General features: G+C 50.2%; 1 protein-coding gene across 8 annotated transcripts in view; it reads left to right on the plus strand.

The window, feature by feature from the left end:
* The first annotated feature begins 2,609 nt into the window (after positions 1 to 2,609).
* MAPT (microtubule associated protein tau) overlaps positions 2,610 to 17,233 on the plus strand; it is a 94,468-nt gene continuing 79,844 nt past the window's right edge. For 3 of the 8 annotated variants that reach the window (XM_032429418.1, XM_032429421.1, XM_032429426.1), the window contains exon 1: positions 2,621 to 2,784. The gene's annotated coding sequence lies outside the window, so the exon portion shown is untranslated. The other 5 variants (XM_032429422.1, XM_032429425.1, XM_032429427.1 and 2 more) reach the window with 4 other exon arrangements.

The following is a 17,233-nucleotide window of genomic DNA, read 5'->3' on the forward strand; positions in this document are numbered from 1 at the left end:
TAGCAAAAGCATTGATAACAAACATGATGATAAAATAAATAACTACTATTTATCATCTAATGAATGCCCACTATTTGTCAGGCACTGAAAAGAAACTTTACACACATGCACACACATACAAAAACACACAGTGTAAGAAATATATATATATATATATATATAAGAATGTATATATTCTTTTTTTTTTTTAAGATTTTATTTATTTATTTGACAGAGAGAGACACAGCAAGAGAGGGAACATAAGCAGGGGGAGTGGGAGAGGGAGAAGCAGGCTTCCCACCAAGCAGGGAGCCCGATGTGGGGCTTGATCCCAGGACCCTGAGATCATGACCTGAGCCGAAGGCAGACGCTTAACCGACTGAGCCACCCAGGCGCCCCAGAATGTATATATTCTTATTTAATCCCTGTATCATCAGCTTTGCTGTGGTGACAACTCTCAAAATCCCAGTGACTCACACAATAAATGTCTATTTCTTACTCATGTTACATGTACTTCCTTGTGTTTTTTTTTCATTCTGGGACCTAGGCTGAAGGTGCAGCCCTATAGCACATGTCATTCTGGTGGCTGAAGAAAGAGCGAAAGTAGTAGAAAGTTGCGCCTCTTACAGCTTCTGCTCAGACAAATGTACAACATGTCCATTAATTCTAGTAGCCTAAGACCATCGCATGGCCAAAGTCAAACATCAGTGGGGAATTAGAGAGTGGAGGCAGTGCAGATCCCATGGTAACAGGCTAGGACATATAATCCCCATGCGGGAAAAAGGGAAAGGAAACAATTGGGGACGATAACAAAACTTCAATGCTACAAGATAGATATTAATTCCACTTCCCTCTCCACTTTCCCAGAGAAGATAAATAACTTTTCTAAGTTCCTTCTAGAGGTTGGAAATACCCCTTTCAGTTAGGGTGACTAGGGGAGGCTTTGGTAAAATTTGAGCTAGGGTTTGAAGGTTAGGTAGGACCTTGGTAAGGGAAGAGAGGGCAAGGACTTTGTCAGAAAAAGAAAACCCCAGAGTAGAGGTGAGGAAATGCCAGCCAAACAAGATCAGTTGACCATAGAGGAGAGAAGAGAAAACTGGAGAGGACAGAGGTTCCTTGAATGCTGAGGAGTTCAAGGCTAAGGATTTAACTTCATTTAAGGGGCAGTTAGAAACCTTTAGATATTTTTGAGAAGAGAGTGCCATGATTAAAATGATTGCTTCCTTAGACTGATCTGACTACAGGGTGCAGGGTGGGCTGACATAGGGAGAAAAGGAAAACAGGGAGACCAGTAAGGTAACTACATTTCCAGAACGAAGGTAGCAGTCTTTAACTAGGATGGTGGCAGTTGCAACAATAAAATAGGTCATTTCCAGAGACTCAGAACCAGTGGTTGAAGAAATTAACCGTGCATCTTCATCACCCATCCGGTACTCCCAATAATAACGTATTAATCCTGTGTGAATAAAGCATTTTTAACAGCCTGCTTTTTGTATTAACGTGTAACATACAATATTGTTTTTTGGTTTTGGGTTTTTTTGAAGAGAATATAAGTGCTATGCACATTAAAGCTTCAGGACATGCCCCATGCCCCTAGCAGAAGATGGCTGCCCCCCAACCCCCATACATATTAAGCCTCCCACTGCCAGGGCTTAAATTAAATGTTGGATAGACCAGGGAAGGCCAAAGTCCGGGGGCCGGGTGACTGGGGGAATGAAAGCCATTGGTCAATTTCAGGGAGGTGTGCTATCCAGGTGAGAATCTCCAACAGGCACTTGGAAATTCGGATCCCAAGCTCTACTTAACAGAATAACGGTGTTTCAACAAGCAAGCTAAAAATAACTGTATTTATGAAACTACTTTGCAACGTGATAACCGTTATTGGAAACTTCGTCTAATTTAAAATTTTATTCTAGGGTCACGGTTAGATAAATAATACATTTGAATGCTCCTTATTAAAAACAAAACAAAACAAAACCAAAAACGTGTATTACGACTAAGTCTGTTTAAAGTGGATTTACTAAAAATCCACTTTGGTCAATAACAAGGGTGGAAAGAAAGCAGGTGGAAAGGAAGCTGACCCAGGGAAACTAATCTCCAACAAGGGAGACCATTTCAGGAAACTCCAGGGCTCAGGATGCCTGGCCAGCCGTAAGCAGAGCGAGCCCAGGGGAGGCCCTGAGTTCCGGGGTGGACGGACTGCGGAGCTATGTGAAAACCTGCCCAGGACCTTTCCGAGATAGGACATCACCCCAGGACAGTAATGAAAAGGGGCAGCGGATCTGAGGAACAGCACCAGCTTCTTCCCAAACCCAGGGAGGGGAACCTAGTCTCTCTCCCAAGGGCGGAAACCCCTTAGACAAAGACTCCAGCCACGGGAGGAGCCCGAAGTGCGCGTGCGCCATGGAACGCGCATGCGCATAGCGGCCAGCGCCGCGGCTCGAGGTGGCGAGGGAGGGGAGGGAGAAGAAGGGAAGCGTCAAAAGGAGGGAGCCAGGAGGCTGGGGCGGGCCGAGTGGTGGGGTGCTCGCGCGCGCCCACTGGTGGCCGGAGGAGAAAACGTCCGCGAAGGCCTCGCTGCCCACCCCTCCCTTGGGGAGGCTCGCGCTCCCGCTGCTCGCGCCTGCGCCGCCCGCCGGCCTCGGGAGCGCTCCCTCTCGCTGGTGCGCGCGCTCGCAATCTTCGCCACCCACCAGCTCCCGCACCCGCAGCAGAGCCGCCGCCGCCGCCCACCTTCTGCCGCTGCCACCACAGCCACTTTCTCCTCTCTTTCCTCTACTGTCCTCGCCCTCTGTCGACTATCAGGTAAGCGCGAGGCTCCTAAATCTGCCTCCTCGTCCGCCCCCTTGCACCCCCAGGCTGCCGCCCCTCGTCCCCCGCCTCAGAGATGGGTTTCATGAGGTAAGCATAGGTCGGGGGCAACGGCTGGGGCCCCTCCCTGCGCCCTGTGCGCTCCGGGACTGGGACTAGGGCGTCTTGGAAAGGCACCCATGCAAGGGATGCACGCGCGCGCGTGTGTGTGTGTATGTGTGTGTGTGTGTGTGTTGGGGGGTGTCCTTAAAGACCCGCTTCGCGCGGACCCGGGCAGAGGTTGTGCCCGAAGGGTGGGGCGCGGATGGCGGTGACCTGGGGGAGGGGGCTGCTGTGCACTCTCGATCGTCACCTTTTGCCGCAATGGGCGTGTGTCTATATGTGTGTGTGTTGGGGGGTGTCCAATGACGACCCCCGAAACCGAACCTGTAATCCGATTTCTCTGCTTTGGTTGGCCATAGGCCCTTCAGGAAGGTATGGATCCGGTTCTAGAAAAGATGAATTCCTGCCTACCCCTCCCTACACCTCCCCGGCAGCAATTCCAGTGGGGCTTTCACTGCCCCTGATTTAAGGCGGTGGCCCACCCCCTCCCCCTTTTCCTCCTTCAGAAACCCACAGGGGACATTTGGGGGCTGGGAGTGGAATCGAGGAGATGGGGAGGGGTCCAGGCGCTGTCACTTTATTTGCCCTTCCCCCTGCGCGCGCCTGGCACCGAGACGCGAGCAGCGCCGTGCCCGAGAGAAGGTATTGCGCGGATCCCGATGTGGAGGCTCCGAAAGGCGAAAAGGCTGGAGTCACCTGGCCTTGCAATGTGGAAGGACTGGGCAGCGGCGGATCCCCGCTCGCTAGCGCTCGCAGCCGCAGCCGCGCACAGACAGGCGCGGGGGCTGCAGGTGCATTTCGGGGCGGGCCCCTTTCTCTGCGCTCTGCGCCTGGCGTCCGGCGTGTGCGCTCCCTGCCGGAGGCGCGGGGCTGGCGCGCAGGGCTCGCCCCTCACTGCGGCAGTGGGTGTGGACCCGGGTGGGCAAGGAGGGGGAGGGTAGGCTGTGCCTCCTCCCACTCCCACCCCTGCTTTTTTTTTCCCTTCCAAACGCGAGGTGCCATCTTTTTGCGGCGTGTCACGTCTTTACTGTACCGTGCCAAGCCGGGTGGCTAGGCTTTGGAGGCCAGGGCGGGGACTGTAATTAAGTGGGGACCCCCACTTGGTAATAATTCAGTAATCAACGCTGAAATCTTGGTATTTTGCTGCTGTGGGCTTGAGCCCTGGGGGCGTTCACCCGGAATCTTTCTCGGGGGCTAGATGCTTTGTTTGTAGGGCTTACGTGATCTGCGCTGCCAGCCCTGGTTTTTTTTGGCTCTTATCTATGAGAGGTTTAACCTAGGCCCCCGCCCTTCCCCCTATTTTCCGCCCCTCATTTTCGAGCCCTCTGTCAGATCTCGGGCTGGCTGGGGTCAAGGAACCCCAGTCACAGCCCTGGGGGCACGGATGGAACGGGCGTGACCCCGCTCGGCCCCCTCCTGGAGCCGGGCGGCGCGCCAGGAAGCGTCCGCGGGGCCGAAGGGCTGGGATTCGAGATCTCTGCGCGCTGTGCCGGGGGCCGCAGAGGGAGGAAGACCCTCCCTACACCCCGAGAGGCCTGGGGGCCACCTCCCACGGGCTGCCCACCAAGGGTCACCAGCGACCCCTGGGAGGTGGCGGGGACAGCGCGCAGGCGGAGCCCCTCTCCGCTTCATGCCCTGTTGCTTCGCCAGGCGAGAGAATGTAAGGAGGGGGCAAGAGGGTTCCTCCTGTGCTTCGGGCCACACCCATTTTTCCTGAGATGACTGGGGGGGGGGGTCGCGGAGGGGTGGTTGCTATGGAAATCACACGCGTCCCAAGAACGGACCTCTGGGCGTTGCCCCGCCCCTTCCCAGCCAAGATTGAGAACCCTAGGGGCAGGCGAGGCCGCGGCGCCTCAGTCTTTCCCAGGCCGCTGGAGGGAGACCCCCCCACCTCAACCCTGAGCGGGTGACTCTTCATAATGGGCCTCCGGCGGCCTCAGCCACCCAGATCAGCGTCCCTCGTGTATTCTTATTATTGTGGCCGAATATTATTTTGGAAACGTACAAGATTTTAACTTGAAAGCCCGAGTACACCGCCTCCCTTGGAACGGGGCCGGGAGCGGGGAAGGGGGGTATGGACCTCTGGCAAAGGAGTCCGAGCCTCGCCCTCCTGCGATGAGCCGGGTCCGCGCGGGTTTCTGGTTAATTCTATCGCTGCAAACTGATGCGGGGGCGCAGTTCCGAGAGGGATGAACATCTCTGGAACCGAATCATGCACGCGAGCCGCACAGCTTGGTCCAAATGTCCAGGGAATGGTCCGGCTCCGGGTCGAGAGCCCGCCAGAGGCCAGGCCGAACCTTCCCGGCTGTAGCGTCGGAGGTCGGAGCCCGGGTAGTGTGGGGCCTCCCTGCAGAGTTGAGTTCGCCAAGGGTGGGGTGCAGGAGAGGCTCAAGGATCATTTCGAGCATCTTCTCCGCTTGCCCCTCTCCACCTCCTCCACCCTAGAACTGGGCGCGGAATTCAGGTTCCAGACAGAGCGAGGGTCTCGGAGCGGCCCTGAGAACCGGTAACCCGCGGCCACGGGTGCCCGGGGCGGACCGAGGGCGGAGGGGTCACCTCCTGTCGATGGGGGGAAAGGGAGCGTGGCGGGAGCGAGCACATTTAGCTCAATGCCGGAAACAAAGCGCAGTCCAGACGTCCGCGATTTTGCTCCATTTTGAAATGTGTTGGAGCTTTGGTGGGTCTCTTGGTCTGCATCCCGGGCGCCAGGGGATGGATCTTCGTAAGCGGATCTGGAAACACCATCCCAGCTCTCCGCGCGCTTGAACTAAACGGCTTCCCCCCTCCCCCTCCCCTTCCCCCTCCCGGGATCTCGAGGGATGCAGCATTTGCGCCCATGCTCCGACGGGAAATGTCCGGGCACGGATCCGAGGGCCATCGATTCCTGTCCCCGATCCCCATCAGGCGGGAGCTCATTTACGACCCCACTTGGCCTCTGGCACCCAGGAACCTCCCGGCCCGGTCTCCAGCTGGGCTGAGTTGGGATGGATGATGGATCCTGGGAGAGCGACTGCGGGGCCTGGCTCTCCAGGCCACCTCTCCTGTGTGCTCAGGTTCGGCAGGATGGCTTTTTGATCCCTTACCCCTCCAACTGACCTGTCCTACAGCAGAAAAAGAAATGTCTTTCCTACCAAAATTAATGAAGGTATTATTTTGCATTTTATGATGCTGCTTAGGTTTGCTAGATAAGAATTGCTTATCTATTCCTCCATCTCCAAACCCTTCCTCTATACAATAAATGAATTACCACCCCATCCCACTCCATCCCAGTGGCTGGTCTCGAGTGACTCCTGAAGCTAATCAATTTCTTGACCAACAGTTGCTTCTGAAACAGCTTGTGTTTACTGCAATAACCAGGCTTGGCTCTTGGGGTTGCCTTTGGATAGTTTGTGGGAGAGTTTTGTTGGCTTTGCTGGGTTTTGGACGAGTGACAGTCCATGTTGTATGTGCCTGCCCCACACAGACCTCCTCTGCATCTGCCCTGGTGGAAGGGCGTGGCTTTGAACTGGTTTCAGGTATCAGGCTCAGCATCCCTGACAGGAACAAAAGAAATGGATTATTTCCACAAATTGCAAGAAAACTTAGAATCAGTTTGACTGAGAAAGGGCCAGATATACTCCAATTGGGGAAAGAGCCCCTGCTATTGAACAGGCGCTTTGACCCACATGCCCTTGCAGGGCAGTGCCAGCCTGGAGATGTAATAGGATTGTGGTGCCCTTTCTTTAGGCTGAATTTTCTTTCTGCCCTTTTAACATCAGTTCATGAAGCCCATTTGTTGAAAATTTTTTAAAAGTTGTGTTTTATTACAGCTTCCCTCAGCATTTATGTGTATGAATATGGTTTGAGTAGCTCCACAGCTGTATATGAACATATATTAATTTTCTAGTTAAAACACGTGATAGTTTTCCAACTAGATAGTATTCTCCTTACTCCCACCTTGAAAAAGAATCACTCAGAAACAAATAAAAACACCCCCAGAGGCTTAATACAGTGTTAGACATACACATAAATGGGTAAAATGGGAAAATGCAGGTCAAAAAGGTGGCAAAAAGAAAATAGAATGGGGGGCTATTTTCAAGGTCATGGCATCAGGAAGGTTTGGGGACAAATCCAGTCCAGTCTGTCCCCTATCAGTGTCCAACTGGCACCCAGAAAGCGGCCTGTGCCCCTTGGTGCACCTCCACACCCTCCCTCCTCTGCTTCTGAGCCTTCTCCCTTCCCGGAACAGCACTCCTTGGCCCCAGAGCCCAGTCCCCACTGCTCACCCCACCCTGGTTGGCCAGAAGAGTTCAGGAGAGAGGGTGGGAAGAAAGCACACAATACCCCAGGGGGAAAGAAGACCCTGCCCTGTCATCTCTGGGACTGTAGGTTCTCCTGGTGCCAGAGGTCAGAAGGATGTGGTGGGAAACCCCATTTGTCTTTGCCCCTTCCCCTTCCTCCTGCCCTGCATTTTTCATTATCGCACTTCAAAAACTACCCCTCAACCCCTCCACATCCCCAGAAATATCCACCTGATTAATCGCTCCTAACATGCCACCCTCGCTGCTTCCACGGTGATTTGCAGGAGCCCCGGCATTGAGGGGCACACCTGAGCAGGTGAGGGGAAGAGAAGACTGCTGCCTCACCAGCTGGGCTGCTTCTGGGAGAGGACCCCAATATTCCAGCTGGGACTCTTGGCTGTTTTCCTGTAAAACAGTGGTGTTCAGTCCCCAGGGCCATTGAGATGTCTAGAGATGCTTTTAATTTTCACAACTGGGGTGGGTGCAACAGGCACCTAGTGGGTAGAAACCAGAGACGCTGCCAAACCTCCTGCAGTGCACAGGACAGTCCCCCACATCAAAGAATATCCAGCCCCAAATGTCGCTCATGCCAGGGTCAGAAGCCCTGCTATAGAAACATTGTTACTTTGGCACTCCTATCATAATGGCACTTATGTTTAGGGAGTGTCTTTTAGGAGGCGCTGTTTTAAGTGCTCCCCAGAGATGATCTCATTTCATCCTCCCAACAGCCCCCTTTCGTAGCAGGTGCTGTTATTATCTCTGTTACATATGGAGAAACTGAAGTACAGAGAGGTTTAGTAACTCACTACAGGTCACACAACCAGTGAGTGGTAGAGCTGGAAGTCCGACCCTAGCTCCCTCCCCTTCTCAGCTACGTGTGGCTTTAATAGGTCTTTGTGGGCTAGCCTGGGAACCCAAGCATGATCTGTAACATTGACCCAGTGGAAGATTCAAATTCCAAAGCCACTGACTCACAAAATGAACTTTTGAAAGAGTCTGTAATTGGAGCACAACCTAAAGCTCATTATTTCTGATCTAGCCTTGACACATGGAGCAAGGGATTTAACTCAACCTCTGTGTCTCTGTTTATAAAACAAAGAGAAAATATCTCAGGGACCTTAAACCTCTTCCCCCAGACCCAGGTTTTCAAGACGGTTCTGTCATACAAAGGAGCAGCTGGTTCTGACTGGCTCAGAGAAGGCTAGAAATCAAGACTGGGGGATCATGACATAGACTCAGCTATGGTCACGGTCAAATCAGTGAAGTTTTAGGGACAGCAGATCCTCATCTATGGACAGTGGACAGTGCCCTCAGAGGGATCGAAGTTTTGGCACCAGCCAGTGGGACCAGCTCTGAGCCTGTGGCTGAGTTGATTTGGGTGGACATGGGAAGGGCCTCATGCAGGAATCTCAGGGCTCCCTTGGCAAAGGTGGGCCTGGAGGCTTTTCTCACTTCTTGGGGCCCAGTCTCTGCAGTGAATATTCCTTTATGTTGTGGCACAGAGGGACTGCCTGGAATCCTTCGACCCCAGGACACACTGCCACTCCACCTGGGGGAAGATCAGAGGCCACTGTCATTCTGCAGCCGACCCTGTGTGGGCCATCAGACATACACCATACACGCCGGTCTCACCCCTATTACCTCGCCAAAGGGGTTACTGTCCAACCATGCTTTTCCTGTCTCTAGGCGCCATGCTCCCGCCACCTTGGCCAGGTTCCTTTCCTGCACAGATGGCCTCGGCCTGAGTGTGGGCAAGCAGTGTGAGACCATCTTGGGATGGTTTCTGAACTTTCTGGGTTCTCTGATTAGGAGACATTCTGCAGATGTGCAGCTAAAACCGGCTTCCCCAAAATACAAACTTGAATGACTTCCAGGTGGATTATCTGAATTTGTTTTTTGCTGCGTTGACATTTCAGTACTTGCTTCAATCAGGGGCACTATCGAATGAATCCGCCCAAAATGTATTCTGTGCCTCAACTATTCAAGGATGGTTACTGAGCATCTTGAAGGCAAACACTGTTTCTTCCTCGACAGGCCCTCAGTGCAGGGCAGTGTCTTGCAGATAGAGGTATTAGGTTTGGCCAGTGGTTAAGGGTATGGACTCTGATCAGACCTCCTGGGTGCAAGTCCAGGGAGTGGAATGTCTGTGGGCCCCAAGCTGTGTTGTTTAGCCTCTTGGGGAGTTTGTTGTTGTCTTCACCTTGGGGTACGGCAGTACCTCTCTCCCTGGTTGCTGTGGGGTTTAAAGGGGGTAAGGAGGGGATGCAGTGCTTAGCCCAGGGCCTGGCACATAGTAAATTGCTCAGTGAATGGTCTCAAGGGCAGCAGCCTCTGGATCAACACTTGTGATGAAAGTGCAAAGGCATCTACTGACCCTGGTGATGGATACACTTGTAACAGATAAATTGTTGCACTGACTAAGGATCAAGATAGAAGTGGGCAGCTGCCCGGTCCCCCGAAAATCCCACACACCCATGTTTAAATGTACAGACAGAATTCTTGCCACAAGCAAGCGGAGTAACTTATTTCTGTTGTCTCCGCTTCTGTCCTCTTCCTTCCTGAAATCTGCTCCACGCCAGGAATAGACTGTGTACTCTTCACACGAGCCGGAGCTGAACCGCGCCCTCCCACCATCCTGGGAACAGTGACCCGGCTTAGCTAGCGTGTTGGGTTCAGAGCTCTTACTAGCTTACTCACTGAATAAAAAGTGGGCACAGGGGCGCCTGGGTGGCTCAGTCGTTAAGCATCTGCCTTCAGTTCAGGTCATGATCCCAGGGTCCTGGGATCGAGCCCCACGTCGGGCTCCCTGCTCAGCGGGGAGCCTGCTTCTCCCTCTCCCACTCCCCCTGCTTGTGTTCCCTCTCTCGCTGTCTCTCTCTCTGTCAAATAAATAAATAAAATCTTTAAAAAAAAAAAAAGGTGAGCACAGATGGGATTGGGAAAGTAATGGAAGGCAGTGGAGGAGAGGATTTACAAATGAAATAATTAAGCAGGCTGTTGAAGTTGGTAAACTGGCAAGCAGGCTTCATGGTCAAGAGAAGAGTCAAGCAGAAAATGTTAAATAAAACAAACTCAACATGTTCTGAATCCAGGAAACTCCAAGCATCCCATGAGCATGCTCATATCTAAATTACTAAATTTGGTTTAAGAAGCCTTCTTATCTATGAAATGAAGACTGAGGGTCATACTATGTTAGTTTTTAAAAAGTCATTAAATCAGAAAAATCATTATGAAATGATACTCCTGGTGTTTGGATCAATTGGTTGGAATTTCTTGTCTTTTTTACCTAAGCCACACTCATAATACATTGTTTAGGAATTCAGATTTTAGCTCCTTGGAAAAAGGGCTTACACTAAAGAGTAATCTGAATGCAGAATCTCTCTAGAGTTTTACTGCTTCGTTCACAGTCTTTAATATTTTGTTTGACAGTAAAAAAAATTACTCATTTTTATGAAGTCTTTCCAAAGCGTTCAACTAGGTTTTCCTAAAACCAATTAATGATTTTAAGAGTTTGCCTTTCATTTTGCACCCGAATCTCATCGGCTTGCGTCTTATTTAAATTATGTGATTATGGTAACAAGTGTGACGGGCCTAGAAGGTTGGCTGTGGTAGGAGGAGGCCTTGGCCGTGGACATCAGGTCCTGTGGACCCAGCCTTGAATATTTATAGTCCTTCCTTTCTGCTTCTTACACGGTGTCAGCCAGGACAGGGCCCACTGTGGAGACTTTGGTATTAAGTGAATTGTGGGCAGTCATCTTCCCCGCCTGCCCCATCTCTTGCCTGCCTTCCAGGATGAGCTCAGCACTTTGAATTCATTCACATAAAATCCCAGGTTAAGGGGGTGTTACAAAATTCTTCCCATAAGACCCAAAATAAATATAAATCCCACCTACTATATTAACCCTCCTTAGTGAAGGGATTTTAGATAAAGGTCCAACTATTAAAAACCATTTTGAATCAGCAAGGTAGAATTAAATCTGAAGCCATTGGAAATGATGTTCCATTCATGGCCCTTCCTTTGGTCTTGCCCCCTCTCCTGCTCAATCCGGCATCTAAGGGCAGAGGGATGTAATTATCTCTGGTCCCAGCTGCTAGTTTGCCTACCCATCTGTGGGTTTCTGTTTTCCCAGGAAGGCTGGGTGATGTTGTCTTCGGAATTAGTCTGCAGTCGTAGCGTAAAAAGCCCAGGGATGCGCTTTCATCTTCGTGGCCTCCTCCCCCGGACACCAAGGATATTAGAAGACCCCTGGGTGCATAATTGCTGTCATGTGATCTCCAGCCAACACATAATGCCAAGAAGGAAGGGCTGGGAAAGACCAATTCATAGAACTGTGGAACTGTGTCCCTCCTCCAGGGTGAAGGACCTGAATGAGAACCAGTGTTCTAAATTATGTGTCAACAGAATTGTCCTGGACCAAATCCAGTTCAGCCATTGATTTGTAGGTCATATTGGCACCAAACTATTGTCTTAACTCATGCCCCCCCCCCACAGCCTAGCCCTCAAAAAGAGGCTTATTGGATAATTAATAATCTAAAACCAAATGCTTTGACGTCCAAGGGAAAGTTACAACTTAAAGAATCTCTTTGGTTTAAAATATATGTACATATAAATATTATAATTATATATATATTTTAAATATTTATTTATTTTATTGGAGAGAGAGTGTGAGCACACGTGTGGGAAGGGGAGGCGGGGCAGAGGGAGAGAAAGAGAGAATCTCAGGCAGATCCCCACTGAGCGCAGAGCCCAACATGGGGCTCGATCCTAGGACCCCCAGACCATGACCCGAGCCGAAACCAAGGGTCAGACGCCCAACCGACTGAGCCACCCAGGCACCCCATAATTATAATTATATATTTAAATGTGAATATTCACTCCCTTATTTGATGTAGGTCTAGACTTTTTATATTAGGTTTGCTGAACACCTGACAGCTTTCAACTTTAGTATTGGTAATGCATCAGAATTTAAATCAAGGTATGTTAATAAGCCAAGCAAAGGTTGTATATATGAGTAAAACACTTGTATATGATCTTCTGTGTTGGGGTACGGTAATAATTGCGGTATAAATTCGTGTGAACCTGTCCCTTTCAAAGCTCCCCTTGCCAAGAATCACCAGGAATAGCTGTTTGGAAGAGTCCCCAGCCCTTCTGCCATCCACATGCTGTCTTGTCTTTTCCCTAGGAACAGGGAAATTCCACACCGGCCCCAACCCTCGTGCAGCAGCTTCTGCCTGTGCCTCACCATGAGCCCAGCTTAGAAAGGAAGGATTTCGAAGAACATCCCTAAATCCGATTGAAAAATGGAGTGATCAGTCACAAACTCACCTGAACCTGCTTTAACCCTATTTAATCTTTCCCCAGGGTTAATCTTGTGGGACCGGCCTGCTGGGCGCCTCCACTGGGTTCAGTTCTGCCTCCAGTATCTCGAGTCCCTCCGTCTTTCACCCTGCAGGGAGCGATGGCTGCACTCTGTTCCCTGCAGAGTGTTAATAAAGACCGAATACATGGAAATAAATCCCTTACGGTGTCACTGAAGTGCTATAAATAATTATGAACCGATGCTTGATGTCTGATGGGAAATGCATGGGAAGAAATTTTTTTAACTGGCAGGATTCATGTTATAAGTTGATAATCTGGGCCAAGTGATAAAGAACTCAAAAAAAAAAAAAAAAGGTCTTATCATTTATTGCTGGCAAGACTGAATTCCAGAAGCTAGCCATCGCCTCATTCTGTGGGCCTCTTATCACCCACTGCGTGGGCTTGCTTGCCAAACCCTGAATTTAATTGCAACCTTTCCTGTTTACCAACTTAAGAGACTCGGGTCAAAGTGGAAGATTTCCTGTGCCTCCATTTTTCCATCTGTAAAATGGGGATTGTGCAACCCCCTCACCCCCAAATGGTTGATAATGCAGGCTCCCTTCGAACTGGGTAGTTGCAGAACTGAAATAAAACCGTCTATGAGAATTCCTTCGAGCTGCTCAGGAGACAAATGCCACAGGGAGACAGAGTCAGGCGCCGGATCTGAAATCTCCACGGGCCGAGTGGAGCCTGATGCCTGAGATCATTCAGCTGCCACCACCCTGCTCCCCTCTTGGCGGCAGGACAGTGCAGGCTCGTTCCCAGGGGTGAGCAACCATCAGCAGGGCCCGTGCCCAGCACAGATGGACAGGCAGCTGCAGTCCAGCCTGGACTGGTCTTGTCAGTTCCCTTCTTTACAGAGGACGTCTAAAGTGCAGGACAGGACAGAGTGTGGTCGTGCCTGTAGGGTAACCTCAGGTGATCCCCTGCCCCTGCTGGCGCCGACTTCTCCGGAGAGGGGCGGGGGCCTCCCTGACCTGTATCATGACCCTCAGATGGCATTTCCTGGGAGCCTTTCCGTTTTTGCAGGGGTTTTCAGTTTCTTCCTAATCAGACAGGGACTTGGTACAGAATCTCCTATTCTAATTATGCCCAGGGGCAGCCTCTTCTGGCTACTCAGTGTTCAGCCCTGGAAGGGAACCGATTAAGGCAATAGTGATTAAATTAAAGGCTGGAGTTGACTTAGGTGGTACGATATTCTGATGGCTGTGTAGTGGCCAGAGGCTTGGTGAAGTGTCATTAATTGAAGCGCTTGCACTTGGAATTTGAATGGAGCTGGAGCTGGGTTATCGTCCAGCTGTGTTTGTCCTGGGAGTGGAGGGCTTCTCTTGCGTGTGGATGGTGGGTAGTATGTCAGGGCACGTGTGTAACCCCAGCCTGCCAACAGCCCGGCTGCCCTACTTCAGACGGACTTAACATACTCCCTATTGGTCTCAACTAGTTTTGTTTTATGAAGATGCTGATAATAATGGTACTAGCTGGTTGCATTTATTTTACTAAAAACATGGCCTCATTTAACCCTCCCTCCCCCTCGAGGCAGGGATTATCATCCTCATTTTGCAGGGGAGCCGACTGAGGCCCAGAGACTTCACCACCCGGGAGCCAGATCATGCTTCTCCCCAATTCCTGTGCCTAGCTGCCTTCATGCCTCCCATGCCTCCCCTCGCAGTCCACTCTCCACGCCAACAGACCTGTCTTTAGTGCGAATGACCAGAGAAGCTGTGCCCTCCAGCCTCCCTGAATGGGTCATATGCAACCTGAGCCTGGAGAAAGTATTTTAAACCCAAAGCTAGCCTCTAAACTGGGCTTCGGCTTCATGTTGCTGGGGACGGCAGAACCAAATTTAGTGTATGGGCAGGTCGACACTTATCCAATGGAGAAGCTCATTTTTCTTCCAGTTTACACAAAGCATGAAAAATGTCCACACCTGCCACACTTCTCTGGAGGGTTTATGTGTGACCGAATGCTGGAAAAGGTGGCCAGGAGGGGCCTGGGTGTCTAAACTCAGGGGAGATGACATTCAGATTCCCAGGCAGTGTCTACAGGGAGAAATTTAATTCAAAGTGGGTGTTTTCCCTGGGCCAGACTGTCTGCTATTAGGAAAAAGTGGGAGGGAGGGAGGGGCTGGATGGCATCATACAGCCTCCTGGTGCACTGTCTGATCCCCCTCACTCGACAATCCACTTTATTTCCCCCATGTCTACACCACTGCCGTTCACCTCTAGGACTAGGAAAAGGGGGAATGATGGGGAGCAGAGAAAGGAGGCTTACACGGATAGGGCTGGGGGTCACACATAGTGCATATTTAGAATTGCAACCTCACCAGGCACTTTTATGATACTGAAATACATTTCCACAGCCACCCTTGCATCTAAAGAAAACAAGAGCCATTTCTCAGTTCTGTTCCTGCCTCCCTCCTCCCCAACTTTTTTTTTTTTTAAACCCACTAGCTCTAAAGTAAACTATATACCATATGTGAGATTCCCACCCTAGTTTGTTTTCTTGGGTTTTTCTGGGGTGGGGGGAGAACCGTGATCATTTCATGGTATTCATAATAATAAATTGTATTCAGGGTGTGAGTAGTGTGAGTAGTTCTTCAAGAAAATTCTTAAAAGCACCCCAAACTGAAAGACGGGGCCACCTGGAGGAACGTTGTTGGTCTTGGCACTGAGCACAGGCCTGCTTAGCTCTCGTGGATCTGGGTGGGAGCTGTAGGGTGCTGACCCCTTTGCGCAAAGCACTGGATGCAAAGTTAGGAGCATGGGAATGCTAGGCAGAGGGCAGCTCTCTTGCCCATTGGACAGGCCAGGGCATGCTGGCCACATCTGGGCCTCTTGGTGCAGGGAGCTCATTCATCATCAAAGGTTATGGCCACATTATAGGCACCAGACCCTACGTCACTGGGACTTAATGACTGAGGCTCCTGGGATTGCTCCCTTCTAGTAGAACAGACCCTGTCCGCAGTGGGCCCAAGTTTGAAGAGAACACTTGGGATGACCTGGCTTTCTGGACATACTAATATTGTTCTAATTTGGACTAATTAGGGAATGGTCAGTCTCATTTAAAAAGCTGATTTATTTTAACATTCTTATTTAGATATTTGGGAGAGGGGAGTCATAAGGGAACATTTTTAACACCAGGCATAGGGCAGGGCTCACATTTGGGTGGCCTACATGGTGTGATGTCGGGGTGCTAGGGGGTCTCCTCTTTCCCCAAATTGCTAACAAGCAGATAGTACTTTACAATTTATATGATCTCATTTAGTTCTTGATGTGAGCCTTTAAAAATTCTTTTCCCTTTTCCAGATGATGAAACTGAGGTTCAGGGAGGTTAAGTGGGGTTCAGGAAAGTTAAGTGGCACCTCAAAATCACATGGCTAGTTTTAGACCGACCTGGGATTTGAACCCAGAACTGCTGCTTCTCAAGAGCAGGCCTCGGGGGCCTGGGTGGCTGAGTCATTAAGTGTCTGCCTTCGGTTCAGGTCATGATCCCAGGGTCCTGGGATCGAGCCCCACATCCGGCTCCCTGCTCCACGGGAAGCCTGCTTCTCCTTCTCTCACTCCCCCTGCTTGTGTTCCCTCTCTCGCTCTCTCTCTCTCTGTCAAATAAATAAATAAAATCTTAAAAAAAAAAAAAAAAGAGCAGGCCTCACCCTGGCTTTTCCATCCTTGGATCTCCATTCATTGCTTTAGCCTGAGGGATCTTACTACTTGTTAAACGGCCAGTGCCTGAGTAGGGGGTAGGGGAGAGGAGACCTCACAGCTTCCCACACCCCGCCCCAGGATAAAAAAAAAAAAAAGCTTTTGATTTTTTTTCTTAAATATATATATGTCAGTGACCTGGAATTTTAGCTTTATGATTATTAAATGAAGAGATTGCTTTTTCTTCTTAAAAGTCTATTCAGCATAAGATGTGTTTGGGGTGTGGGCAAAATTTGTGCCCCCCGAAATGGTCCCTGCACCCTAGGAATGGGGAGGGAGTGGCACTGCAGGTAAAGGGAGAAATCACGGAGTCCAAGCAGACCCCTCTGGGCTGAACCACTGGGCTTGCCCTGATGATTTGCTTTGCTGCCATCACCCACATTTCCAGGGATCTGGGAGACATGGGGAGAGGACGAAACCTCTATCGTGTTAAAGCAGACCCCGCTAAGTAACACATCTTGTAGTACAAGTTATTTTTTCCTTAACTAACAGCTAAAAACGGTTGCTAGAATTTAAAGATAATTAGTAAATTAATTGGGTTTTTCTCTAGTTTCAAAGCAAATTGATTAACACTTTGTGCTTTCACATCACTAGGGCCCATTATTTTGTGTTTGATTTCCACAATTTTGTCCGATTCCACTGTTGGGGCCTCCCCGGGGATCAAGGAGCCCCAGTATCTTTGTATCTTCGGTGCCTGGCACAGCACACGGCACAGAATAAACGCTTGATAATTCTTTAAAGAATGGATAGATGGATGACTGCATGAATTCAATACTGATTAAAACTTAAGGCCTTTCTTAAAGAGACTTGAGAACTGAAAGGGAAATAGGTGTGTAACCTGTATATTTGTGGGTGACATGTCACTTTATGATCATTTATTTATTTAATTTTAGAGAGAGAGAGTGTTCGAGTGAGTTGGGGGGGAGGGGCAGAGGGAGAGAGAATTGTAAGCAGGCTACACACCCAGCGTGGAGCCCGATGTGGGCCTCGATCTCATGACC

The sequence above is a fragment of the Phoca vitulina genome, unplaced genomic scaffold (assembly GCF_004348235.1).
Source record: "Phoca vitulina isolate PV1807 unplaced genomic scaffold, GSC_HSeal_1.0 scaffold41, whole genome shotgun sequence".
Taxonomy (NCBI): domain Eukaryota; kingdom Metazoa; phylum Chordata; class Mammalia; order Carnivora; family Phocidae; genus Phoca; species Phoca vitulina.